At 45.7% G+C, this 24,404-nt stretch overlaps 1 protein-coding gene and 1 pseudogene across 4 annotated transcripts in view; one reads left to right on the top strand and one right to left on the bottom strand.

Moving 5' to 3' along the window:
* NRG3 (neuregulin 3) overlaps positions 1–24,404 on the bottom strand; it is a 700,766-nt gene that overhangs the window by 421,899 nt on the left and 254,463 nt on the right. The gene's annotated exons all lie outside the window — the stretch shown is intronic.
* On the top strand, positions 2,296–2,412 carry LOC136646358 (5S ribosomal RNA; annotated as a pseudogene).

The following is a 24,404-nucleotide window of genomic DNA, read 5'->3' as shown; positions in this document are numbered from 1 at the left end:
GACACACACACATTTACAGCCAATTGGAAGTACGGGTGGACATGAGGACCCTTCCACTGCCAAATTTGGCACAGAGCTCCACTCAGCAGACACTCGGGCAGTACACATATCATCCCCAGCCCTGGGGTGTGGCATCCAAGGTAGTCTGCCCCAATCACCCCCTACCAATGCCACTGGGTAAGGAGGCAGTGGTACGTATGCTCCAAAAGAAAAAAAAGGGGGGGGTGGAATCTGGCACTGTTTAATTGTGGCACTGTTTAAATCTGGCACCGGCTTAATTGTGTGTGTATGTGGGAGGAGGGCTCATCCATACCATCTCTCTCCATCTGCTGATGAACCCAATTCAAAACTGAACCTACAAAATCATGGAAAGTGCCTCAAAGCCTCTTGGAAGAGAGGGGATGGGCCAGGATATGTACGTAACCTTCAGTTGCCAGGTCTGATTAAACTGTGATTAAGCTGATTAAGCTATATGGGGGACTGTCCAAACCAACTCATTTTGATGAAGCCAATCAGAGAGGGGACTAAACTTCCTTCCTTACTCTGGAGTCTTATAAGTAAAGGGGGGTTATAAAAAATAACAACAACAACCCAGAAGCAGGGAGAGTGTGATTCCTTCGCCAGTAAATTAGCCCCACACTCCCAAAATCCCTGAAATGCCCCACTCAACTTCACAACTTGTGAACATTTTTACTCAGTCCTATTTTTCTCAAGGTGGAGAAAGAAAATGAAATTATGAAGATAGATGATGAGGCTTCTTAGGGAACCAAAGAATAGAGTTCATAGAGAGGTATAAATTAGGCAGGAATAGTGCAGTTTCCTGAGGATCAAAAGTAATGTGACTGGCAAGAAACACCAATTCATTAGGCCCGGTGCCGTTCTATAGCAATGGCACTGCAGTTGACACCCACTCATAAATGACATATTCTGTCATATGCTTGAAATGTGGAGTGTTACCAAACATCAGGCAGATGAACAATCTTGCTGTTAGTACCATGTAGGTGCTATTAGTTCTCTCTGTTGACAGCTGACAGCTATCAAGTTGATTTACATTTCAGATGCCACAGTAGTAAATCTGATAACCAAGGTTAGCATCTGCATGACTGTTAATCATTTTCCATTTCCCATAGATACTCCCACACTCCTCAATTGTGAACAAACTTTGTACATTCCACATCATATTCTACTGTCGAATCTCAGGGGCAGATCTCTCCTAAACAGCTTAACTAAGTAGTTTCAGAGAAGTGAGAAGCCATAAGCAAAAACAAAGGAACAGCCAAGGGATTGTATCTGGCTATTGGCCAGCATGGTATAGTGTTCATGTCACATTTTCTACATTGTTTCAGGATTTTACACACAGGCCATAGTTTAAAGGAACTGTAAGAAATTTTTGCATAGTGTTGCGCTAAATTCGTATTACATGGTATTACAATAATGCCTTGTTATCCGCTGAGGTTCCATTCCAGAACCTCCAGTGGATAAAAAAAAAAATAAGTGGATATCAAATCAGTAGAAAAATAGCTTTAAAGATCCACTTCCAGATTTCTTGCTCTTCCATTGTCACCCCGTAATGCATTGGTATAGATGGTATACCTCATTCAGTCACTAGATGGGGTGAATAATGGAATCTAGTGGAATGAAATTATAATTATTTAATAGCATTAAGGTGGGAAACACATTTGGTGCTTTCTTTCCCTTGTTACTAGGTGTTTAAAGGTGGTATCAGTGGTGAATCAAATCAGTGGATACCAAAGTCCCACCTGTAATTTCTAAATTTTAATTAGCCACCTTCCCAAAGGAAATCTATGCCCAAGGAGATGCAAAATTAAAACCAAAGCAAAAGCACAATAAAACATTAAAACCTAATGAAAAGTGTAATAATCAAATATAGCTAAGCAGAAAATAGTGTCTTTCAGAATTCAAAGGAAAGATTTTCACTCACCTCCACTGACCCATAAAGGAAGAAGTCAGGTGGGCCTTACCACCTCCAGAACAGGAGTTTCAGAAAAACAACAGCAAAAAGGCTTGCAGCACTAGCCCATTCATTTCAGCACAAGCTCTTGTGAACTACAAAAGCTCATGCATTAATGCATTCATTCATGCATTAATGAAACAGACTGTAGTCCATGAAAAGTTATGCTGAAGTAAATGTTAGTCTTTAAGTTGTGGCAAGACCCTTTGCTATTTTAACCACTACAGACAAACACGGCAACTCCTCAAAAATAATTCCAGAGAACCTGTGTCACTAAGAGCAGATCCTAACCTTTCCAATCTAAGGTCACTAGGGTTGTCAATGACAGCAACTGTTACCCTGCACATGCCCAATCTCGTCTGATCTTGGAAGCTAAGCAGGGTGAGGCCTGCTTAGTACTTGGATGGGAGACCGCCTGGGAATACTGGGTGCTGTAGGCTTATACCATAGTCTTTCGAGACTGAAGGTTGCCAACCAGGGTTGTCAATAGCTGGAGGAAGTGTAATTCGCTAATCATCTGCTTTTCAACCAATTAATCTATTGGTTCATCAATAAAGTTCAAAATACATTTTGTATGTCACGAAAATCTCAGAGATATCCTTTTATGATACTGAATTATATGATAACTTACAATTTGAGTACACAAAGGTTGCCACTCTTCATTATACTGAAGTGCCATCTTTATTTCTTTGTAATACAGGTTGAATCTTATTATTCGCGAGGGTTCTGTTCCCAGAACTCTCTTGGATGGCCAAAATCACATTAAAGCAAATTCATTTAAAAAACAATGTTCCCTTGCTAGGCAATTTAAAAACAGCCTTTGTGATGTAACAGTCATTAGGCAGACAATCCATCAATCAGTCTCTCTCCAGGCACTTAGAAATGCTTTACTCCAGTGAATCCAGACAATCCAGTGAAGCCAGTGACCCCTCCCTTCACTCAGAGCTGGAAAAGAATGCACTGTGATTATCTTTCTTTCATGTGCTCAGGGGAAGGGAGGGGCTGCTAGTTTGGAGTGAAGCAGTTCTAAGTGCCTAGAGAAAGAATGATTGATGGATTGTCAGCAAGCTGCCCTCTCTTGCACTAAGGAGGCTACTGTTAAACAAGTTTTATCCTTTAATTTAAAGGGCCCTTCTCATCCATGGCAGAAAAATCCGTGGATAATTAGGTTATACCTGAAATTGCTTGCATGACTGTCTCTCTACAACAGTAAGAAAAGCAGTTTTGTTTTTTTTTAAACTGTGATTTAAAGGGATGTGTTTTTTCCCTTCTCCAGGGATTAGCACATTCCTTCTCTTTTGCAGTGGCCATTCGTGTTGAGTCAAATTTGTGCATAAAAAATCCGTGTAGAACAGGCATGCTCAAAACGTCGATCACGATCGACCGGTAGCTCGCGAAGCAAAATCTGGTCGATCGCGCGCTGAGCCTCCCGTCCGCCATGTTGAAAGGGGCGGGAAAGAGCCCCGGAGCTTCCCGATTGGCCCGCCATCACATCCGGGACACTCGGCGGCGCTGGGCCAATCGGGAAGCTCCGGGGCTCTTTCCCGCCCCTTTCAACATGGCAGGCCAATGAACTTCAATGAAGGGCGGGAAAGAGCCCCGGAGCGCCCCCCAGCCCTGCGCTGCCGCCGTAGCTCCCCCTGCCTGGCTCCCTCTCGCCTCACTGACGCGGCCGCTGATTCGGGCTTGGTGGGCGAGCCAGGAGGAGGAGAGCTAGCTGGCTGGCTGGCGGGTGGGCGGGCGGCGGAGCCAAGCGGCAGCTGGGTGGGGGGAGGAGGGAGGGGAGGACGAGGGGCTGCCTGCCCGCCTGCCTGCCTCGGCGACGGAGCCCCGGCCCTCCCCGCAGCCCCCCCAGAGATGGCCTTTGGCTGAGGAGCCTCCGTCCTGCTCGCCCCCCAGGATGCGGGCAGCGCTCTGCGAGGGAGGTGGAGGAGGAGACTCCCGTGCGGTGGCACCCCGTGAGCCCGGCAGGGGGGTCCCCCGAGGAGGCGGCACTGCTGCTGAGGCCAGTAAGCCAGGCGGGGGGCATTGGGCCCCCTCCTCCCCTCGCCGCCACCTCCGTCCCCCTCCCTCCCAGCATCCACGGGCGGCCTCGCTCGCTTCCCAGCCCCCAGCTGCATCTCGCTCTCCTTGGGCGCCGGGTGCTGCAAGGCTGAGGCCGGCGGGAGGGCGAGCGCTGCCAGAGGACAGGTAAGGGGAGCCCGGGAGGAGGCGCGGCACGGCGCGGGGCAGGGAGGGCGGTCCTGGCACGCCAGGGTGGCTGCAGCTGCAGTCCTAGCCGCTACTCCTTACCTGGGAGTATCCCCGTTGTCTCGGATGGGGCTTGCTTCTGAGTAGATCTGCCTCTGAGGCTGCGGTCCTCTCCTCACTTACCCGGGAGTAAGCCCCATTGACTAGCATGGGACTTACTTCTGAGGAGACACCATAGGGTTGGGCTCTGAGGTTGCAATTCTGTCCACATTTACACAGGAGTAAGCCCCACTGACTCTAATGGGACTTACTTCTGAGTAGACATGCATAAGGTTGACCCCAACATGTCTAATTTTGTTATGGCAAATGCTATTATTGTAAAAAAAAACTCTGGTAGATCTCCAGGCCTTGCTGAGTTTCCAAATAGCTCTCGAGCCAAAAAAGTCTGAGCACCCCTGGTGTAGAACAAGGTTGGACTAGTATAATACATTCGCCTCCTGAAGTGTACAAGTGTGCCTTTATCTTGCAGTCTTCTCAATGATGATTTCCCCTCACTGATCAATCAGATAAATATTTAGCTGATAAAGTTAAAGCAGCGGTTCTCAGACTCACAGGGAGTCTAAGGACTGTAGTAAGTCATTGAGGGGGAGCAAGGAAGGCAGTGGGGACGGGGAAAAGGCAGCTTACAATCGCAAACCGGAAGTGGAGCATGATAGCTCTGCTTTTACTTTTTAAGACATGGGAGCCCTGCAGAGGCTCGCACAGTGCTCCCTGCACCCCTGGGAGGCTGCAGCAGGGACTGGTAAGTGCATTACAGTCCCTGCAGCCCCCTTAACAATGTGATCATGGGGAACACATCGCTGCCTTCCCCCTGCCCCTTCCCCTTAAGGGGGCAGAGTCCAGGGCCCGCAGACTGGTTCGTCACAACACCCCAGTTTGAGAAGCCCTGAGCTATGGATTAAAGCTTGCAATCCCACACACATTTGAAATAAACATGCCACAGAGCCAGAACTCTTCTGCCAGTCATAACAGGTTCCATGTGGATCACTCATCTTATTTTAATTTGTATTACATGATAGACTACTTTTAAACTAGAAAAGGCCTTCTTGGTAGTCTGCAACAGTTACTAGCTTAAAATATGGTGACAAACAAAACCAACAAGAAAATTGTTCAGCAGCATGTAACTGGGACAACAGCAGCACAAATGAACCAAAATAAAGTCAAACATGAGAGATTAAAGCTAAAGCTGCATATCGGCAGCCCAATCCTCCCTGTGTGGTGATGCGGCAGTGCCAACGTGGCATCTGTTGGGCAATATTTCTTCCCTTACCCTGGGGTAAACTCATGCCAGGCCGCCAGTCTATGAGGACCTGCATCAGCTCAATACCTGGCGCAAGTTCATATGGACCCGGATTGGGGAATTGAGGCCAGGAAGGGAGTTAGGGTTTGGCAAATGCTGCTGCTGTCGAACCCACCCCCTTCCCAGTCCCAATCCATTCTCCTCCTCATCCCTCTCTCCATCTGAGAAATGGTGAGGGGAGCCAAAAGAGTTTTGATATACAATTTCTGAAGAGAAATCAACACGTGTATTTTGCAATGACTTTTAAAATTTAAAACAAGCTGCCCGACCTCTTTCCCTGGCATATACGATTTATCAAATGCAGAAGTTCAGCCACATTTGGGTCCTAACATTTTATGGCACTTGTCAAAGCAATCCAAGTCAGAGGAATGGGTTGCAAATAGCTCTCGCACTTAAAGCTAACCTCAGAAGCAATTTGTTTCACTCAGGGCAATGTCAAGTCACAAAAGAACTTCCAGAAATCATATGGGAATGTAAATAGATATTTATTGACAAGAAAACCAGAGGTATGCCCATATGTACAAATCCTTGCCGTGTTATTTGTCTGCACAGCAAGTCACCCAGAGCTTTCCTGTTAGGGACTGGGGCAATATCCTGGCCACAGAATGTTGGTTCAAGGCTGGTTCAGGTTTGTGGGAGCCCACGGCAACTGCCATCTATGCAACCACCCTGAGTGTACTCTAAGATTAATAATGGGGCTTACCTTGGCAATTAGAATGGGAGGCACAAGGGAGGCAACATCATGAAAATTATCTTCTTGTCCAGGGACTAACTCTGTCCCTGCTACATGAAAGTTAAGGGCACAAAGCTGGTCTCAGGGATTGCCAAGTTACATTGCAGGTCCTTGATGCTGGCCAATTAATTACATATCATAAGTGTACACCAAAACGTCATTCAAACTACACATCAAAAGTCAATCAACTACACATCGTTGGAAGAAAGCCTGAAAGCATCACAAGCAAAAGGCGTCGGGGGGGGGGATATGTTTGAGACATACAAAATTATGCAGGGGATGGATAAAGTGGACACGGGGGAGTTCTTTTCCCTCTGACACGACACCTGAACCAAGGGACATCCACTAAATGGAGCGTTGGGAGAGTTAAGACAGACAAAAGAAAGTATTTCTTTGCACAGCATGTAATTAGTCTGTGGAACTCCTTGCCACATGATGTGGTGATGGCATCTAGCCTGGGTGCCTTTAAAAGCTTTTTAGAAATGGGTTATGTCAGAATGCCAGATGCAGGGGAGGGCACCAGGATGAGGTCTCTTGTTATCTGGTGTGCTCTCTGGGGCATTTGGTGGGCCGCTGTGAGATACAGGAAGCTGGACTAGATGGGCCTATGGCCTGATCCAGTGGGGCTGTTCTTATGTTCTTATGTAAGGGTTTGGACACATTTCTGGAGGTATAGTCCATCACGTATTACAAGCCGTGATGGGTATGTGCAACCTCCTGATTTTAGAGTTAGGCTACCTCAGAATGCCAGATGCAAGGGATGTGTGCTCCCTGGGGCATCTGGTGGGCCACTGTGAGATACATGAGGCTGGACTAGATGGGTGTTGGGCCTAATCCAGCTGAGCTTTTCTTATGTTCTTACATGGGTGTTTCTACTCTCATATGTGTGTGTGTGTGTGTGTGTGTGTGTGTGTGAGAGAGAGAGAGAGAGAGAGAGAGAGAGAGACCGCAATCCAGGCAGGTGAGAAGCTCTCAGTAAGCATCCCCCTTCCAAGAGACTTGGTGACAATCATGTCATTCTCATCTCTTCTTTTGCAGTAGCAATGAAAGAGATCTGGAAGCTGAAACCCACTTCTGCTTCTGGATAATTTGCTTCACATTAAGTCAAATATATTGCTTGACATGCAATTGTTGTATTTTATATCCACAATAAACAAACACTGCTACAAATCTACACTGACTCTTTAGGATAAATCAGGCAATATATCTCAATTAATAATAGGGCACTGATTCTCAAACTGTGAGTTTGGGAACTGCCAGTGGGTCATGACACAATTTTTGGTGGGTCGCGAAACTGACAGGGTAGATTAGGCTATGCACATCAAAGTTTAAACAAGCTACTGCTTGGGGTGGTGAACACTGCTGCCCAATCACCATTATAGCCACACCCCTTGGCATGCATAAATCAGCTTCTAGAGCCTCCAAAAAGTTTGGAAACCTAATAGGGTATTTTTAAAAATCTAAAAATAATGAAAAAAGATAACCTCTGTCATGAGGAATGTGAACATTAAACTGTATCTAAACTATGCATATTGTCAAGCAGCTATTCTACTTCTAAAACTATTAATGTATTCTGAGAAGGGCCAACATTTCCCCCCCCCCCCAAGAACAGTGTTTCTCAAACTTTGAGGGAGCTTTACTCCCTTAGTAAGCTCTTGCAGGGGAGGGGCCCTTCCATTTTGCAGGAGGTGCTTTGCGCTCGCTTTTAGTGAAAGTTCCAAGCCTTGGAGAGCGCTGTGCAGGGCTGCACAGGGCTCCCCACACCTCCTGCAGCCTGCTGCAGCCCTGCCTTCTTAAAGTAAATGCAAAGCACCACCCGAACCTCCTGGGGATCATGTCGATGCCTCCCTCCCCTTCCCCCGTTCCTTAAAGGGATGGGGAAGCATTACACAAACTGGTGGGTCGCGACCCATCAGTTGAGAACCTCTGCCCTAGAAAATTCCATTTGTTCTGAGAAGGATTATATAACAATTTTTTTTCCCCAGTTTCTAACATTCCCTCTCCCCCATTTTGGAGCATAAGCAAAAAGTTCAAAATGGGACCCATTTTCATTTGATTTTTTTTTCTATGTGGGGGGGGGGGGATTTTGCTCAAATGGCTCCCCACTGCAGCAAAGTTGTAAGCACAGCCGTTGACCGCAGCATTCTGCTTTCAAGCTCCTATGCAGTGGATCAAGAGAGATGACCAGTTTCTGTTGCATGATGAAACCGTTTCTGTTTCTGTTGCTTGTGCACAGCATCTGGCAATTATCTCTGAACGTGGTTGAGTTGGGATTGTGGCTAATAGCCGCTAAGAGGCCCGTCTTCCATGAGTTTCTCTGATCCTTCCCCTCAAAGTTCTCTAAGCTATTGTCCATCATCACACCTTGTGGTAGCTAATTAACATTATTCACCAATCTTAAAAGAATGTGGAAAGAAAACAATAGAGCATTAAGCTGCTCAGCATGTTGGGATTAAAGATCAGCACACATTACACCTGCTGGAGGGCAGCCCCCCAAAACGACCTCCCCTTGGTGGTTGATACAACTCCCTACTTCCAGGGTTTTACAAACTTCCAGGGTTTGGAAGATCTCACCCTGTGAATGATGAGTCTCTCCACACCTCTACCCAAAATTTCTGACAGCCATAGAAAAAAGTGTGGATATTCTCAGTGTGACATTGTTGACCCATCTAAAAAGCGCCTCCAAATGTTATGATGAGTAAGTGATTTATTTACAATTTTGGAATCATCTCAAGGCAAATGTAGCATGTGTTCCAGCTCAAAAGAAGCCACACAGATACTGATAGCGGTACATTCTCAAGGAAAAGGGATCTCCAGATTTATGGGAATGCGCAGGCTGGCCAGCCGAAGGAATGAGACTATTTTGAACAGGAGAAGCAGCATCAGGAGCATGGGGGCTACTTATTTTCAGGCATTGCTAAGAGGATGTGGGGAGCAATGCGCACTGGGGGAGTGATATGCACTGGGGGGAGTAAAATTGCTAAAATTGTGGTTTGTAGGAATAATAGCATCATGTTATATACCATTCAATGTGGAATTTTACAACAAAATGCAATTTAAAAAAAACTGGAGTGAAATATCTCCATTCTATCAAACATTATGGCCAAAAAAACCTAGAAAACAACACTGCAGCTGTCTTAAATGCATGGAGCCCTATGGAAAGTGAAACTGAGTCATATTGCACATTTACTCACAAGTAGGCAAACTTGCCTTAGTTCATTGGAAAGGGCAGGCTGTGGGGAATCCAGTGACACCAGAATGGTCCTGATCTGATGAATGCAGCCCCCAAATAATACCTGAGAAGAAAGTCCCTCCCTCCATGCTGACAGATGCATTGAGCCCTATGGAAAACATAGTCAGGTCAGGCAAAGAGGAATGCCAGGCCACCAGAATGGCCCCGATTGGAGGAAAGTGGAGCTCAACAAATGGTTGAGAAGGCAGCTGTTGTCCCCCCTCCCCATAAAAAGAATAAAACAGAGGCTTGAGAAGGTAAGGTGAATTCTCTTCTTTTTGAGACTGTAAAGCTAGGTGGGTCCTGACAATGATATGGTTTAAATATAAAAACTTAAATTGAACTGTGCACTGGATAGGGCTGAAAATCTTGCTGATTTTTTGGGTGAGGGGGGGTTGTTATTGCAGGCAGATTACAGAGAAAATTCACTTGGTGGAACAGGACTGGCTTCCCCTTATTTAATTATTTATTTTACTTTAATTATTTATAATTATTTATTTTAATTTCCTTGATGATGTCACATCCAGCCATGACATCACTTCCGGTGGGTCTGGGGCAGTTTGTCATTCTAAAAAGTGAATCCTAGTGCTAATCGTTTAAGAACAACTGCAAAAAGGTGTTAGTAAGGTGACACTCTTAGGGGGTGACACTACTAGTAATCAAAATTGTGGAAATCATGGTTTTTAGGAATAATATCACCATGTTATATACCAGTGATGGCTAACCTTTTAGAGACGGAGTGCCCAAACTGCAACCCAAAACCCACTTATTTATCACAAAGTGCCAACACGGCAATTTAACCTGAATATTGAGGTTTTAGTTTAGAAAAAACATTAACATCTTTTACCCACTATTACTTGTAACCTTTAATGAACTTTTCCTCTAGAAATTTGCCCAATCCCTTCTTAAAGGCAACTAGGCAAGTTGTCATCACTGCTTCCTGTGGCAAGGAGTTCCACAGACGAATTACATGCTGGGTAAAGAACTATTGTCAGGGAGGGGGTGGCTACAAGATCTTCCCACTGCTCATTTTCTCAAATAAGAAAATATTTTTTTAAAAAAAACCCCACCCACAGAAGTTGGCTCTAAGGCTGCAATCCCAGCCACTCTTTCCTAGGAGTAAGCCTCATTGACTCTAATGGGGCTTACTTCTGAGTAGATATGCACAGGAGTTGGCTCTGAGGCTGCAATCCCAGCCACTCTTTCCTGGGGGTAAGCCCCATCGACTCTAATGGGGCTTACTTCTGAGTAGACACGCACAGGCGTATACTCCAATCCCAGGCACCCTTTCCTGGGAGTAAGCCTCATCCACTGTAATGGGGTTTAATACTGAGTAGACATGCACAGCAGTAGCTCCAAGGCTGCAATCCCAGGCACCCTTTCCTGGGAGTAAGCCTCATCCACTGTAATGGGGCTTACTTCTGAGTAGACACGCAGGATGTCTCTTCTGCTGTGGAGGAAAAGCCTCTCCTGGCGCTGCTCAGGGAAAGGTGGGCGCTCGAAATGGCTGAGGAGGAGGATGGCTCAGGATTGGCTGGTGGTCTGCCAGTGAAGGGCCCTGAGCCACTCCTACAGAAAAAGCCAGGAGCTTGCTGGATGCTGATTGGATGAGCCTGCTGGAGAGTTGGGGAAGGGAAAAACAGGGAGCTTAAGCCTGCAGAGCTGGGAAAATTGAAAAGGGAAACAAATGCGGGGCAGGTGGGGCTGAAGGGAGAGGAGGGCAGTGAGCTCAGGGGACGGAGGGAAGCAGCTCGCCCTCCCAACACACAGGGTTCGGAAAAAGCCTGTTTTCTTTAAAGTGACACACAGCTTCAGCATCCCTCTCCAGGCTTCCTGGCTCAGTGCTGCGTGCCCACACAGATGGCACTGCGTGCCCCATCTGGCACGCGTGCCATAGGTTCGCCAACACAATTTACAGCAGAATTTACAGAATTTTGCCAATTTACAGCAGAATACAATGAAAATGTTGGAGTGAAATATCTCCATTCTATCAAAAGCTATGGTAAAAAACAAACAAAAATGCAACTGTCTTATGTAACAAAAAAGTATATTTCCTTAGAGTTATTCAAACTGGGGCATCGCGATGCCCCAGCCTGACAGCCCTGGCCTCTGCCCCCTTAAGAGTCGGGGGTAGGCGGAAGGCAGTGACGCTATCCCCAAGAGTGCATCGCTAAGGGGAGCTGCAGGTACTGGGATGCACTCACCAATCCTTGCAACAGCTTGTCGGGGGTGCAGGGAGCCCTTTGCAACATTCTGCAGGGCTCCCCAACGTTCCAGAAGTGAAAGTGGAGTGATCGCATTCCACTTCTGCAAAACTGGAAGTGGAGTGCGATCGCTCCACTTTCACTTTTAGAAGATTGGGGAGCCCTGCAGATGCTCGTGCAGGGCTCCCCACATCCCCAACAGGCTACTGCAGGGACTGGTGAGTGCATCCCAGTCCCTGCAGCCTCCTTTAGTGACGTGATCCTGGGGATGGAACAGCATGTAACCAATAACTAAGGTGATACCTGTGGGGGGGGGCGTGTCACACCACTAGTGACCAAAATCGATAATACCGTCCATGTTATATACTATTTGATGCATAATTTACAGCAGAAGGCAATGAAACAAACCGCTTTGAAATATCTGTATTCTATCAAAAGGTATGACCAAAAAACCAGCCGGGGCAGTACAGCACATTGCCCCAGGTTGTTGCCCCACCCAATGCATAGAAGAAGGTCCAGAAGGTCCATCATGGGGGTGACACGCTGGCCTCCTGCACTGGGTGACACAAACCCTGAAGATGCCACTGATTTTCAGGACAGACAAGCAGAAGTAGCAAGGGCTGTGAGGGAGGTGCTGGAAAGAGGCCTGCAATCTTATGGTTCTCGCACATATGATGGTTTTGTGTAAAGGTTCTTAGGCTTTAAAACTTCCTACAAATTATAGTATGCAGTGGAATAATTGGCTCATTGGTGTGGAGACCAACAAGGAGGAGGCAAAGGGAAATGATGTAGGACACAAGGGACAAAGACATTACGAAACTCATATGCAGATGGCACTCCTTGGAGGTATCAGTGTGCTTGTAGCTAGATTTAGGTTTTCTAATGTTAAATTATTCATACAAGGGGCTGATTTGCCACAGTGTTACTTCACACAGGAAGCAGAAGACAAAATACAGATGCTTGCCACCACGGTGCTTGGAAGCCGTGTTATTTAATTTACAAAAGACACAACAGTCTTCTATCTCCGATATCTTTCCAGATGCTCAGCCTGAAAGGGGGAGGGGGGGAGAGCTGCTTTCATGATTATTAGGGACATACTGGAGCACCTGGAGTACTTTGAGCCGAACAGTTTATTTAAAAGGTATGGGTCTGTGTAAGTGTGGCTGGTTTACAGGCAAAATGCTTCTGTCTGTAACAATATTTGGGCATAAACATGCCTTCCTATCCTGCTCTAGATGCAGCCATGGAGTGGTCTGGCAGCAGTATGAGACCAAAGACATGGTATGAGTTCAAATCAGGACAGCCAGGCCTCCAAGGATTCAGCAGTTCCTGCAGGTGCCAAAAGACAGGACAATGGACAGCTCTGAGGAAACTGCAGAACATAATGGACCAGAAACAGCATTCCAAGGAAACTGGAATTTTGCTCTAGCAGAGTATGTGTTTATAAAACTGCTGAAAAAAAGGAAGCCTGAGTGCGGTGGGGGGGGGGGGTTGTTCTGGTCAAGTGACAATGCTGGCTGGAACAACTTACCAGGCACCTCTGGAGGCCTCTTCTGGAATTTGCTGGCCTGGCGACCCTTTCTTTTAGCCTGTGTAGGTCTCAGAATAGCCCCCAGAAGCATCCAAAAGCAACTTTCGTATTTGGTGGAAACTTATGGTTTGACTGGATGTAGCTTTTGGATGCTTCTGGGACCATTCTGAAGCCCACAAAGCTATGGGGTGGGTTGCCAGTCTGGTGCAACTCGGAACGCCACCTAGTAAGTCATTCCGGCCAGTAGCATTGCAACCCACCACAGAGGATGAGATGGGTTGTGGTGCTGGAAAGATTGGGAACCACTGGCTTAGAAGGATCCCTGCCTATGACCCCTGCCTTCTCACATGTTGACTGTGACACAAGGAAAATGGGCATGACTATGTCCTCTGGCCATGAAGGGGGTGCCAATTCCTGTGTAGGGGTTACCAGAGCAGGGTATCCTGGATTTGCCACCTCATTGGACTCGCTTGCTTCATCCCCCAATTGCAAGGACTCCATTCCTGGGGGTCATGACATTCCCCAGTCTACCCCACAAGAGGAAGAACTGTGCCTGCATTTTATTCAGGCAAGAAGTTCATTTACCTACTACTTCAGAACTATTTTTTTCCCCAAAAACAATGTTTCTGAGACACGATTATGTGGCTGGCATTATTACACTGCGTGATTATATCACGGTAGATTGTTTTCTGCCCTGGTTCCACCTGCAGTTAAACACACATGGACCCTTATCTTCTTACTGGGTCATTTCTATGCTTTAATGTTATTGCAGACATCAGCTGAGGAAGAGCCAACCAATTCAGATGCTCTTGCTAATCAGCCATCCCTCTGAGGTTCATGCCTGCTCAAAATGAGACCACAGCAAAAACCTCAGTGGTGAGGAAGGGACAATATTCTTTGGCTAGTTTGCACAGGCATGTTCATCACTTGATGACTGCAGCATCAAACAATGACTAGCATGTGTGAATGGGCTACTGAGGATCTTAAATCACAGGCGTAACTTTAATGTTACCTGAAATATAATGTTTGTCCATGGAGACAGTTCACATGTTCATTTGCAAATCAATGTAGTGTACAAAATGAAATTTAGAGAAATCAAGTGAAACACAAGCTTGTGTGAACCAAGCTTTGCAGTTTGGGAAACTCAATCAATGCTCTGGGGCATAAAATGTTACAAACTGGAATCATTTACAGTCACCTCTAATTTTACACAGGGTTACATTTCTGAAAAGCAGTGCACATCTCAAAAAAAAAACAATCTCCACACCTCTGCAATGAGTGCACCATTCCCCCCACTGTAATGGCAGTAGGGCAGGGGGGTCTCTAAACTTTTCAACCAGAGGGTCACATCAAATATCTGGCATGGTGTCAAGGGCCAGAAAAATAAATTTTAAATATAAAATTTAAATAGAAACATTAGAAAACTTCAGAAAGTCTAAGGCTTTCAGATGGCCCAAAACGTAGAGAAAACAACAAAGTGTGCTTTTAGGCCTTTAGAAGACATCCCTGAGGGGATGTCCTCCCCTCCGCACATGGCCTCCCCGGCAGATGCGACTGGAGTACAGCTCTGGTTACATTTGGATGAGTGGGACGGAGGCTTTCAGGGGACCAGAGGTTTGCCATGGGTTGGATAGAGGCTCGCTGCGGGCTGCATCTGGCCCCTGGGCCAGGGTTTGAAGACCCCTGCAAGAGAGAATTGGCTAGCAGGCTTAGCACAGAGCAACATGGAAAAGAGCATAGCTTAGTTCTTGGTAAACATGCATAGGGAAAATTTTCAAGTCACAAAATGTAAGGTACTATAGGGTTACTTGCTGTAAGTAGAAGCCCTGTCATAGTTGGGATTTCTGTATGTCTCATCTTCTCCTCTCCTTGCCTGCAGCTTCTGTGCCCACATGCTGTTGCCCATTTCACTGCAAGGGACGCTGGTGGCCATTATATCTACACCCTGCTGTTGCTGCCCACTTCAATGAAACTGGCAGAGACTGATAGATGTCAGTGCCTATGCAAACATCTTAAGAATCTGGCCATTGTGACCTCATGAGCCTGCTTGCCTGCTGGAGAGAGAAACCAGCCCTTGTGCCCTCTCACAGCTGCTGTCCATCTGAACAGAGACATTGACCCTCACACCTGCCTACTTTCATACGAAATGTGACCTCAAGATGTCCTTGAGGGAAAGAGGTAAGATTGGGAGGGGAGGTACTAGGCTGAAGTCATAGGAAGTGCAGAAGCAAAGGAGGTGGACATTGGTGGGAGCGGAATAATGTTCAGAGAATGGTCTAGAATTAACCCCCTTACCAGTAAAATGACACATGCCTTTCTTTAAGTCGTTCCAAATTAGCCTGGAAAGCATGAGAGCAACACACCTTCTATTTGAGTGTATACTCTGTATTTCAGTAGTGTCATTCATTAAACACTTGTCTCCACCAGGCAATAATTAATTGCTGCACTGTCTGATACTGTTGAATGCTGATACCTGCTGCCAAGTATTGATACTGTGACATCTCCAGATGCCTGATGCTGATGCTAAACAGCAAATATTCACCAAATATCCACACTTCCGAAAGATATTCAGAGATTAGTCACCTTCGATACATGTGGAGAAGAACACTGAGGAATGATTGGTTTCAGTTCTAATCCAGAGCAAACACATGACCAACCAGCACAAGGTCACAGCTGCCCTTAGAGCAGAAAAAGAGGGAGCTGCAAGTCTGAACAGTCATTTTCAGTAGATCTGCACATTGAACGTTTCTAATTCAATCAGCGTTAAATGTATGCAATCTAGTCTTAAGCGGCAAGGTCTAATTCCTGATCCCATCAACCTTGGCAGTCAGGCAGGGGTCAGAGCTGGGGAGGAATGAGTGCTCTTGAATAATATATGCAGCATTTGGGCCACCAGAAGGTTTTCCTTAATATGGAAGTCATATACGCATCCCCTTTCCAACCTTATTCTCCATCATTGTGTATAATTCATTAAGCCACAAGCAAGAAAACACTCTCGGTTGGGGCCGAAACAGCTCCTGTCTGCTGTGCTCTTGATAGGGCACACAACCTCATTTTCAACATGCCTCGTTTTTATTTCCCATGCCACTATACCACTAGAGAGAAGGGGCTAGGAATTGAGACTACAATAAGGCAACCAGGCATCTGACTGGCAGGATAGCAGAAAGGCTGATCAGCTCTGAGGCAGTAGCTGCAGCACCTGGGGTGGTTCAAATGTTTGCAAGTAAATATTTTAGGCAAGAAATTGGTGCTTTCAGAAACAACTGAAATACCTCCCCCCACCTTTCCCCTTGCTCACTTCTTTATTCATTTAATTTTAAGTGCAGTTGGTTGACCAAAAGGCAGTTTTTTCATCACAATTTTATTGTTCAACTGGGCTAGTGTGGGGGGTGAACAGTCAAAGCAGGGCTGCTAGACTAAGCAGATGCCATTGCTTCAATGCTGGTAAACACAATCAAGGTGGCCGCTCCCTATTTTGATTATGCCCTAAAAACCACATGACTATGACAAAGACCAGCTCTCAAATATAACCTAAACTCAAACAAGTAGGCCAGATTATGGAGCCCTGACTCAAGGTTGAAAATGCAATGTATTTAAAGGGACGGTGCTTTGATCTGCAGCTGCAGATTGTGGCACCATTGGGCGACTTCAAGTTATGCCTGTTGCCTCCTCTTGGGGAGTGGTCAGTCTAGGCATTTGGTGGGCTGATGTAGTAATGCTCTCACTAGGAAGATCTGAAATCCCACACCAGGTTCTGCAGCTCACAACTTGTCCTCCTCAGAGAAGACTTCCTTCTCAATGTCTATTCAAGTGAGTTTGAGTGCTATACGGCTTCTAAGGTAGAAGGTCAAGATCAGAAGGATCCAGGTCATGACATGGAGGCTCTACATTTAGAAATTAGCCACCAGGAAATAAGCTTATCTGAGAACCAATGAATGTTTTGGTAGGAATAATGACTGGTTTCAGTTGTAACTGAAGACAGAGAGAGAAGCTCTGCCTTGCAACTGCCCAGCAGACACCTAGCATTAAGTTGTTCCCAAAGACCAAAACAGCAGTCCAACATAGATGGTTTAAATATTATTTACTGTGTTTAACTGCCTTCTCATCAAATTGCAGGGCTACTCAGGGAGCATGCAAGCCCCGCAGTACGCTATAACCAGCACTTCCAAACAGAATGCATGACTTCTCTGTGCTTTCATGCTTCTGAACCAGCCAGCTTGGAGTCAACAACATTTTATGCTGCCAGAAACATTTGTGTTACTGCCAATTAATCTGTGGTTGAGTAATTGGAGAGTGAAAGGAGTAGATGTCAGTCCAGTTAAAGTACTGTGCTTTTATATTTAATTAATAATGAGGTCTGTCATATCTACAGCTACCAGTAGGAGGGAGACAGCTCTGGCTATTAACTACTTATGTGAATAAAGCAAACTTACTACTAAACCCTCACCTTCAACAATCCCTGCTCCCACTTTTTATGATCAACACAAATGACAATAAGGTCAAAGGATGCAAGGCCACCATTTTGTTCTGCCTTGCTGAAGGAACATTGATTGTCCATTCAACTAGATGCTGTGAGTGGACCTCGCAGTGGGAAACCCTGGCCTCTGAGTGGCCTGCTTGGAGACAGGCTGTGCAGCATGGCCTTTCCCAGTTTGAAGAGACACGTGGCCAACAGTCTGAGGCTAAGAGGCAAAGAAGGAAGGCCCATAGGCAGGGAGACAGACCAGGGACAGACTGCACTTGCTCCCAGTGTGGAAGGGATTGTCACTCCCGAATTGGCCTTTTCAACCACACTAGATGCTGTTCCAGAACCACCTTTCAGAGCGCGATACCATAGTCTTTCGAGACTGAAGGTTGCCAACATGGTGGCGAGTGGTATTTGCCAATCCCACATTTCATGGAGGTGAGCAGTTCTGAATAGCACTTCCATGCTTGGAGCAGCAGCAGTGATTAAAATGAATGAGGTCTAGTTGTAGAGTTTCCTTTTTTCATGAAAAGCTGCCAAAGTGGTGCAGGGTGAAAGTACCTATGGCCACTGTTCCCTCTAAGCTGCCTGGTCATGCAGCTGAAAGCCCTGGGAGCTCTGCACAGCTGGGAGTTTGGCGTTCCTTGAAGTCCAAGCATGGCATCATGTGTCTGAAAATGCCCCAGGATTCTGGCACAATAGTTGAAGGAGCCCACACACTAGCTGGATCCCTTAAGCAGTGATTTTCAACCTTTTTCATCTCATGGCAAAATTGCAAGGCACTATAATTGTCAAGGCACACCATTTAAAAACAAAACAAAACAAAGGTACACTGCACTGCTGGTGAGGGGTCTACATCCCCCAATGGCCCTACTAATAAAAGACCAACCCCCAAACTCCTGCAGCACACCTGCAAACCATTCACAGCACATTGGTTGAAAACAGCTGCCTTTGAGGAGTTATTGCCTATGACCGGGAAACAATTGGGATATTGTTATTGTTAATCTGAATCACTAGCATAGTTCTTTCTGCAAACAAGTAAGGCTGTAGGGCCTGGGATCTCCCTGTAGGTTTGACAGGCATTTCTCAGGAGCATTGTAGTTGCTTAGGATTGTGTGTACACAGGTTGAGGAAACCCAATTTCCAAAGACCATCAATGGCTCCACAGCTCTCCTACTTTCTCAGGTAGTATTTTATACCAGGGGTGTCCAAAGTTTTTGGCAGGAGGGCCACATCATCTATCCGACACTGTGTCGGGTGCCAGGAAGAAAAATAATTAATTTACATTTCAAATTTGAATAAATTTAAATAAATGAATATATTAGAGATGGAACTTATATGAATGAATGAAGGTCTTGCAGTAGCTCAGGCCTTGCACAAAAGGCCTTGCACAAAGCAAGGCTGGCCTTTCCTTTGCTGCCACTGCTTTATCACAGATGTGAAACAGCAAGCAGTGGAGGGAGCCCTCATCCCACAGCTCATGCAAGAGGTCAAACAGTCGCCCTCATGCTGAGAGCACTTGCATCGGGCCAGTGTGGGCTCCAGCAAATCTCCAGAGGGCCAAAGACTCATTGGAGAGTGGGGGCTCCCTGAGGGCCGCATTGGGAGTCCTTGAGGGCTGCAAGTGGTCCCAGGGCTGGGGTTTGGGCACCCCTGTTTTATACCATCGCTGTTACAAGCTGACAACAACGTTGGACAGATCTTCAGACCCAAAAATGTTTAGGAGCTCAGGCTGCAATCCTGTCCACACTTACCTGGGAATAAGTCCCACTGAGTATAATGGAACTTACTTCTGAGTAGACATTCATAGGAGTGGGCTGTCACAGAGCCAAGAGTGCTGCTGTTTTTGCTTCTGGATGCCCAGTTCAAATGGGGTTTTGCCCAGAGGGAGTAGGTGTTGCTTCTCCTGCACTGTGTCTTGCTTGAAGAGAATGACAAAGGAGATCTTGGAAGGGTGGAAGAGGTCCACTGCTGTGACCCCGTGCAGGGGAGAACAAATACATGACCTGGTTGTGCACTATAAAGCATGTTGAGCCTGGCCATGTTTGTCTTTGTTGCAGTGTTTGCTTCAAACATAACAATATTACCATTGGATGGCCTGACTTAAACACAGTTAATTTAAGCCCTGGCTGCATGAAAGATGAAGTGTCACCAATTCTTGTTGCTTTGGGCTACTGGGGCAGTTCCATTCAGCACAGTGCTTGGAAGCCACTCATTCTTTTTTTTTCCCCCCCATGTTCCCACTCTTCAGCTGGCTGGTGCCTTGTGTTTTGTGTGTCTGTTATGCGGTGGCCATGGATCATTACACACTGTAACCACTCCTTGGAAACCATTACAAGATCAATGCTGAGCTGGTTCAAGGATACTGCTAGGTGTTTTGATTGGGCAGAACCTTCGTGTACTTTGCTAAATGAGGCACAACAGTATGGATTGAAATTGGGGACGGTGGAATTAAAACACACCAGGAGCAGTAATAAAACCCCTGGAGTTTTCCCCCCATGTCTTTATGATTATTATTTCTTTATAATGCTCTGACCATTTAAAAGATTTTTACAGGCTAGTCTGCCCTATGGTGCAGCAAATGTCTTGTTTAGTGGGCAGAGTTCCCAGACAACAACAAAAAGATGCATGAATATTGCTTTTCCTGTTGCTCTCATGGTCCAAAAATAAGCGCCACCATATACTACTCTTCCTTAGCTAATATAAGCAATATTCCACACCTACCAGGAACCAGACCTGGTAGCAAGAAAGAGGTCTTTGAAATGAACCCTAATTACAACTGCATCAGCAAATTACAAGCTCGGAAGCAGATGGACTAATTCTACCCATAACATTTAGAAAAACTGGTGCTACACTGTGGTCCAGGATATAAGAAACATAGGATTGGAAGACTGAAGCTCAATTCCTATGTCAGCTGACAGACTTGCCGTATAGTTTTGGCCAAATTATTCTCTCTCGGTCCCATCTCTCTACCTGTAAAATGGGCCTAATGATGACAACGAAACACTTTTTGGGGGGGGGGGAAGACTGAAAAAGAAATTGAGCAGGTTTCAACTTCTACTTAGGTATAATTTTATGCATTGTAAGAATTTGCTTAGCCCAATCTTGGTCAGCAGTAGGAAGAAAGATAGCCTTTGGTTATATGGCAGGAGGGATGAACTTTGGTTTAGGTTGGAGTGACTTTTTTTTTAATGTGCAATGTATTAGTACTTATGTTTTGTTTGCTTACTGCAGAACCTATTTTCAACTGATGCTGTGATCCAAGAGTAAAAGCCAGACAAGTACCAAAAGCACCAGGAATGACAAAGGAGAGTTGGTGACAAGGATATTAAAATGGCAGTGAGAAGCAAAACAAACCCCCTGCTGCAATGCACTGCCTGCTACCTTTGTTCTAGCTCAGTGTTTCTCACACTGTGCGTTGGAATCCACTAGGTGCGTCATGAGCCAATTTCAGGTGGGTCTCCATTCATTTCAATATTTTATTTTTAATAAGACTTGATGCTATCATAGTATGTGACTGCATTTGGGGAATGTCACAAATCTGTACAGATCTTTTAACAGGCTACTACTTATATGTTTTGACAATGAGAGTCAATGGAACTTGCTCCTGGTTAAGTGTGGATAGGATTACAGCCTAGGATGGTTAAAAATTTTCCTGCTTGATGACATCACTTCTGATCATGACATCACTTCCAGTGGGTCCTGATAGATTCTCATTCTAAAAATGGGTCTCAATGCTAAAAGTTTGAGAATCACTGCTTTAGATGTTTACACTGATCCAGGTCTGGTCTCTTCACTTACACATTGAGTGGGCATATCTTTCACAAAACAGCAGCTGCTTTAAATAACAGTCACACCCAAGCATGCTTGCGCATACATGACATTAAAACAATAGGACTAATGATGACATAAGTCCATTTACTTGGGTGATTCACAATTCCCTGGGCACCCCTGCCTTTGCCTTGACCTGAGAAGTTGGCTTTGGATGTCCAATCAGCTGTCGAGTGCCAGCCGTTCAGGTACCAGGAGATTGTGTCCCGGTCCTTAGCAATTGTGCAGGAATAATTTTTGTTAGTGCCAAGTTTCATGGTAACTTCATGGTAACTTTCAAGGGAGGGCACCAGGATGAGGTCTCTTGTTGTCTTGTGTGCTCCCTGGGGCATTTGGTGGGCCGCTGTGAGATACAGGAAGCTGGACTAGATGGGCCTATGGCCTGATCCAGTGGGGCTGTTCTTATGTTCTTATGTAACTTTTTCTGCTCTCTCTAAGAAGTATAGGCGGTTGCTTTAGATAGTGTTGGAAGGGCGTAACGGGGGTGGGAAGGGGATAATGATGGGGGCAGGGAGAGGGAGGTCCCAGTAGGTGAGCAGGATAAACAGTGGGCCTCCATCTCAAACTTTATTTGTTGGGGTCATAGCACTTAAAAGGTTGAAGACCACGAATTTATAGCGATTTATAATATTTGTGATAGCCACAGGTCTGCATGAACATAAAGAAACAACAGGACCTTTCAACTATTCTAACAGCCCAAGCCTATAACCTTCCCCCCCCCCCCCGGTGGTGGTGCAGCCATGCCAAAAGGGCACATGCTGTATCCAGCAGCAGGTTAGGAGTCTTTGGAAAGGAAAGGGGATTTAGACTCCCTTACTCTCTGTAAGGCTCCACTCTGCAATGGGTCTCCTTGGACCTACAGTCTTCCAAGAACAGGGAGTCCAAAGGGCTACCCCTTTGGCTGCAAAAAAGGAGGCTAGAATCATCACTCCAGATTTACTCCTCTCTCAGACCCTCTGCCCCCATACCTTCCCCTCCCTGTTCTGCTTCACTCCCTTCCTACCCCCGCTGCAGCATTACCTGCTCTGGTAGGTCCAGGTAAGTTCAGCGTCTTTCCAGCACTGCTGCTGACTCTTGAGGCAGTGCTCACAAAATGGCCACCAACAGAGTGCTGTGCTATTCCACTGTCATACTCTGCTGTCATAAACGGCTGTGCATGACAGTCTAATCCAGAATAGGATTGGACTATAAGAAATTGCATGGAATAAAATATAGATCATGATCATGCTGCAACAGAATTTTAATGAGCATTTTTACTTTGAATTTTCTACATATATTACATACTTTATTATATATTTCTATCACATTATATTTTTGCACCAGCAAAAAACCTTGGCATACATGTATAAGAATGCTGAGAACAGTTGTGAAATGGAAAGAAAATAATGGTATCCACCATAGCCCTTAGGGAATTGGGTAGTCTATAAATCTAAATAAAGAAATGAATAATATGGGTGGCTATCAGAATCCAGTTTCTCTACTTACTTTATATGCATTAAACAAGAAGCAGTTTGTATAATCTAAACCATGAATATGGAAGGAGAGAGCATCCTCTCCTATTATTTCAACACGCTGATCTTAATAGATATCAACATACAGAATGCATAAAGCAGAGAGCACTAACTTGTTTGTGAGGGAGGAGCATGCATATTATACATACATGATACCTTGGACTGACAGTGAAGGTTACAGAGCAGGGTCGAAGAAGGGCCCAATCCTATCCAACTTCCCAGTGCTTATACAATCGTGCCAACAGGGTGTGTACTGCATTGGGGGGGGTAGTCATGGAGACCTCCTCAAGGTAAGGGAACATTTGCAGACTGAATCAGGAGCTTCATAGTTCAATGCCAGTGAGCTCCCATGGACTGTGTGCGTTCAGACTTTGGAGCTCATTTCAAGCATAGTTGAGAACAAGGGTGTCCAACACTTTCCTCTGCCAAGGGCGTACAGTATGAAGCCTCTGGGTTGGTCAGAACTAGTTTAAATATTAGAAGCTTGGCTTCCTGCCTTTGTATGGTGATCAAAGTGATACTTTCTGCCTCCAGCTTTGGGTGGAATTTTGATCAAGGGGGATTTACTACAAATATTTACATCCCACCTTTCCAATTCCAGTAAAATGCTCAAGGCTGCTAGCAGCATATTAAAAATACATCTAAGGAATTAGCAATTAAACACAAAAATCACAAACACATGACAAACCACCAGCAGCAAATAGAAGAACATAACATGTTTCCAGCAGCACTAAAATCACATTGGCAGTGACCATTGGCGTTCGTAACAGCAGTCCAGCAGCATTAAAACTCCAGTAATGCAAGTTTCCCCATGGATCTGGGCCTACCTCTTCCTATCACTGCTGCTGCCCCATTCCCCACTAGCCTTCTTTCCTGAAGCCAACAAACAAGCAAGCAAACAAACAAAAAAATGCAGTACAGGAGGAGCTAACAGGAGGCATAAGACCCCCTTCAGACAGAAGAAGCCCAACAAGGTCATTTCCTTCCAGGAGCTTGTAAGTAAGCAAACCCAGGTTTTCAAAGCATATGATTGGAACATTCAAAAGAGCCCCTGGATGAGAGAGCTCATACATCCGTGCTGTACACACTCTCCAGGTCTAGATGTGTGCACGGCTGCCCATGGTCCCAGCCTCACCCTGACATCAAGGCAATCATTTTAATTACTTGATCTGTTTTTCCATCAACAATCTGCCAGCTGTTAATGGCAGAAGGGCCTTGGTCTTTTTTTCCCTGGATTCCTCCTTGCTTTCCAATTCAAGAGCTGAGCCTCTGTGAAACACAGCACTTAGGGAAGAGTCTCTTTCAGCAACTCTGCTGGGAAGCCTCTTTAATGTGGTGCTTAAGCATTAAATCAGTTGGGTCATCCACCAGAGTT

This window comes from Tiliqua scincoides, chromosome 3, assembly GCF_035046505.1.
Source record: "Tiliqua scincoides isolate rTilSci1 chromosome 3, rTilSci1.hap2, whole genome shotgun sequence".
Taxonomy (NCBI): Eukaryota; Metazoa; Chordata; class Lepidosauria; order Squamata; family Scincidae; genus Tiliqua; species Tiliqua scincoides.
Note: the sequence above shows the minus strand (reverse complement) of the source record. Positions and strands in the feature narration are given on the sequence as shown.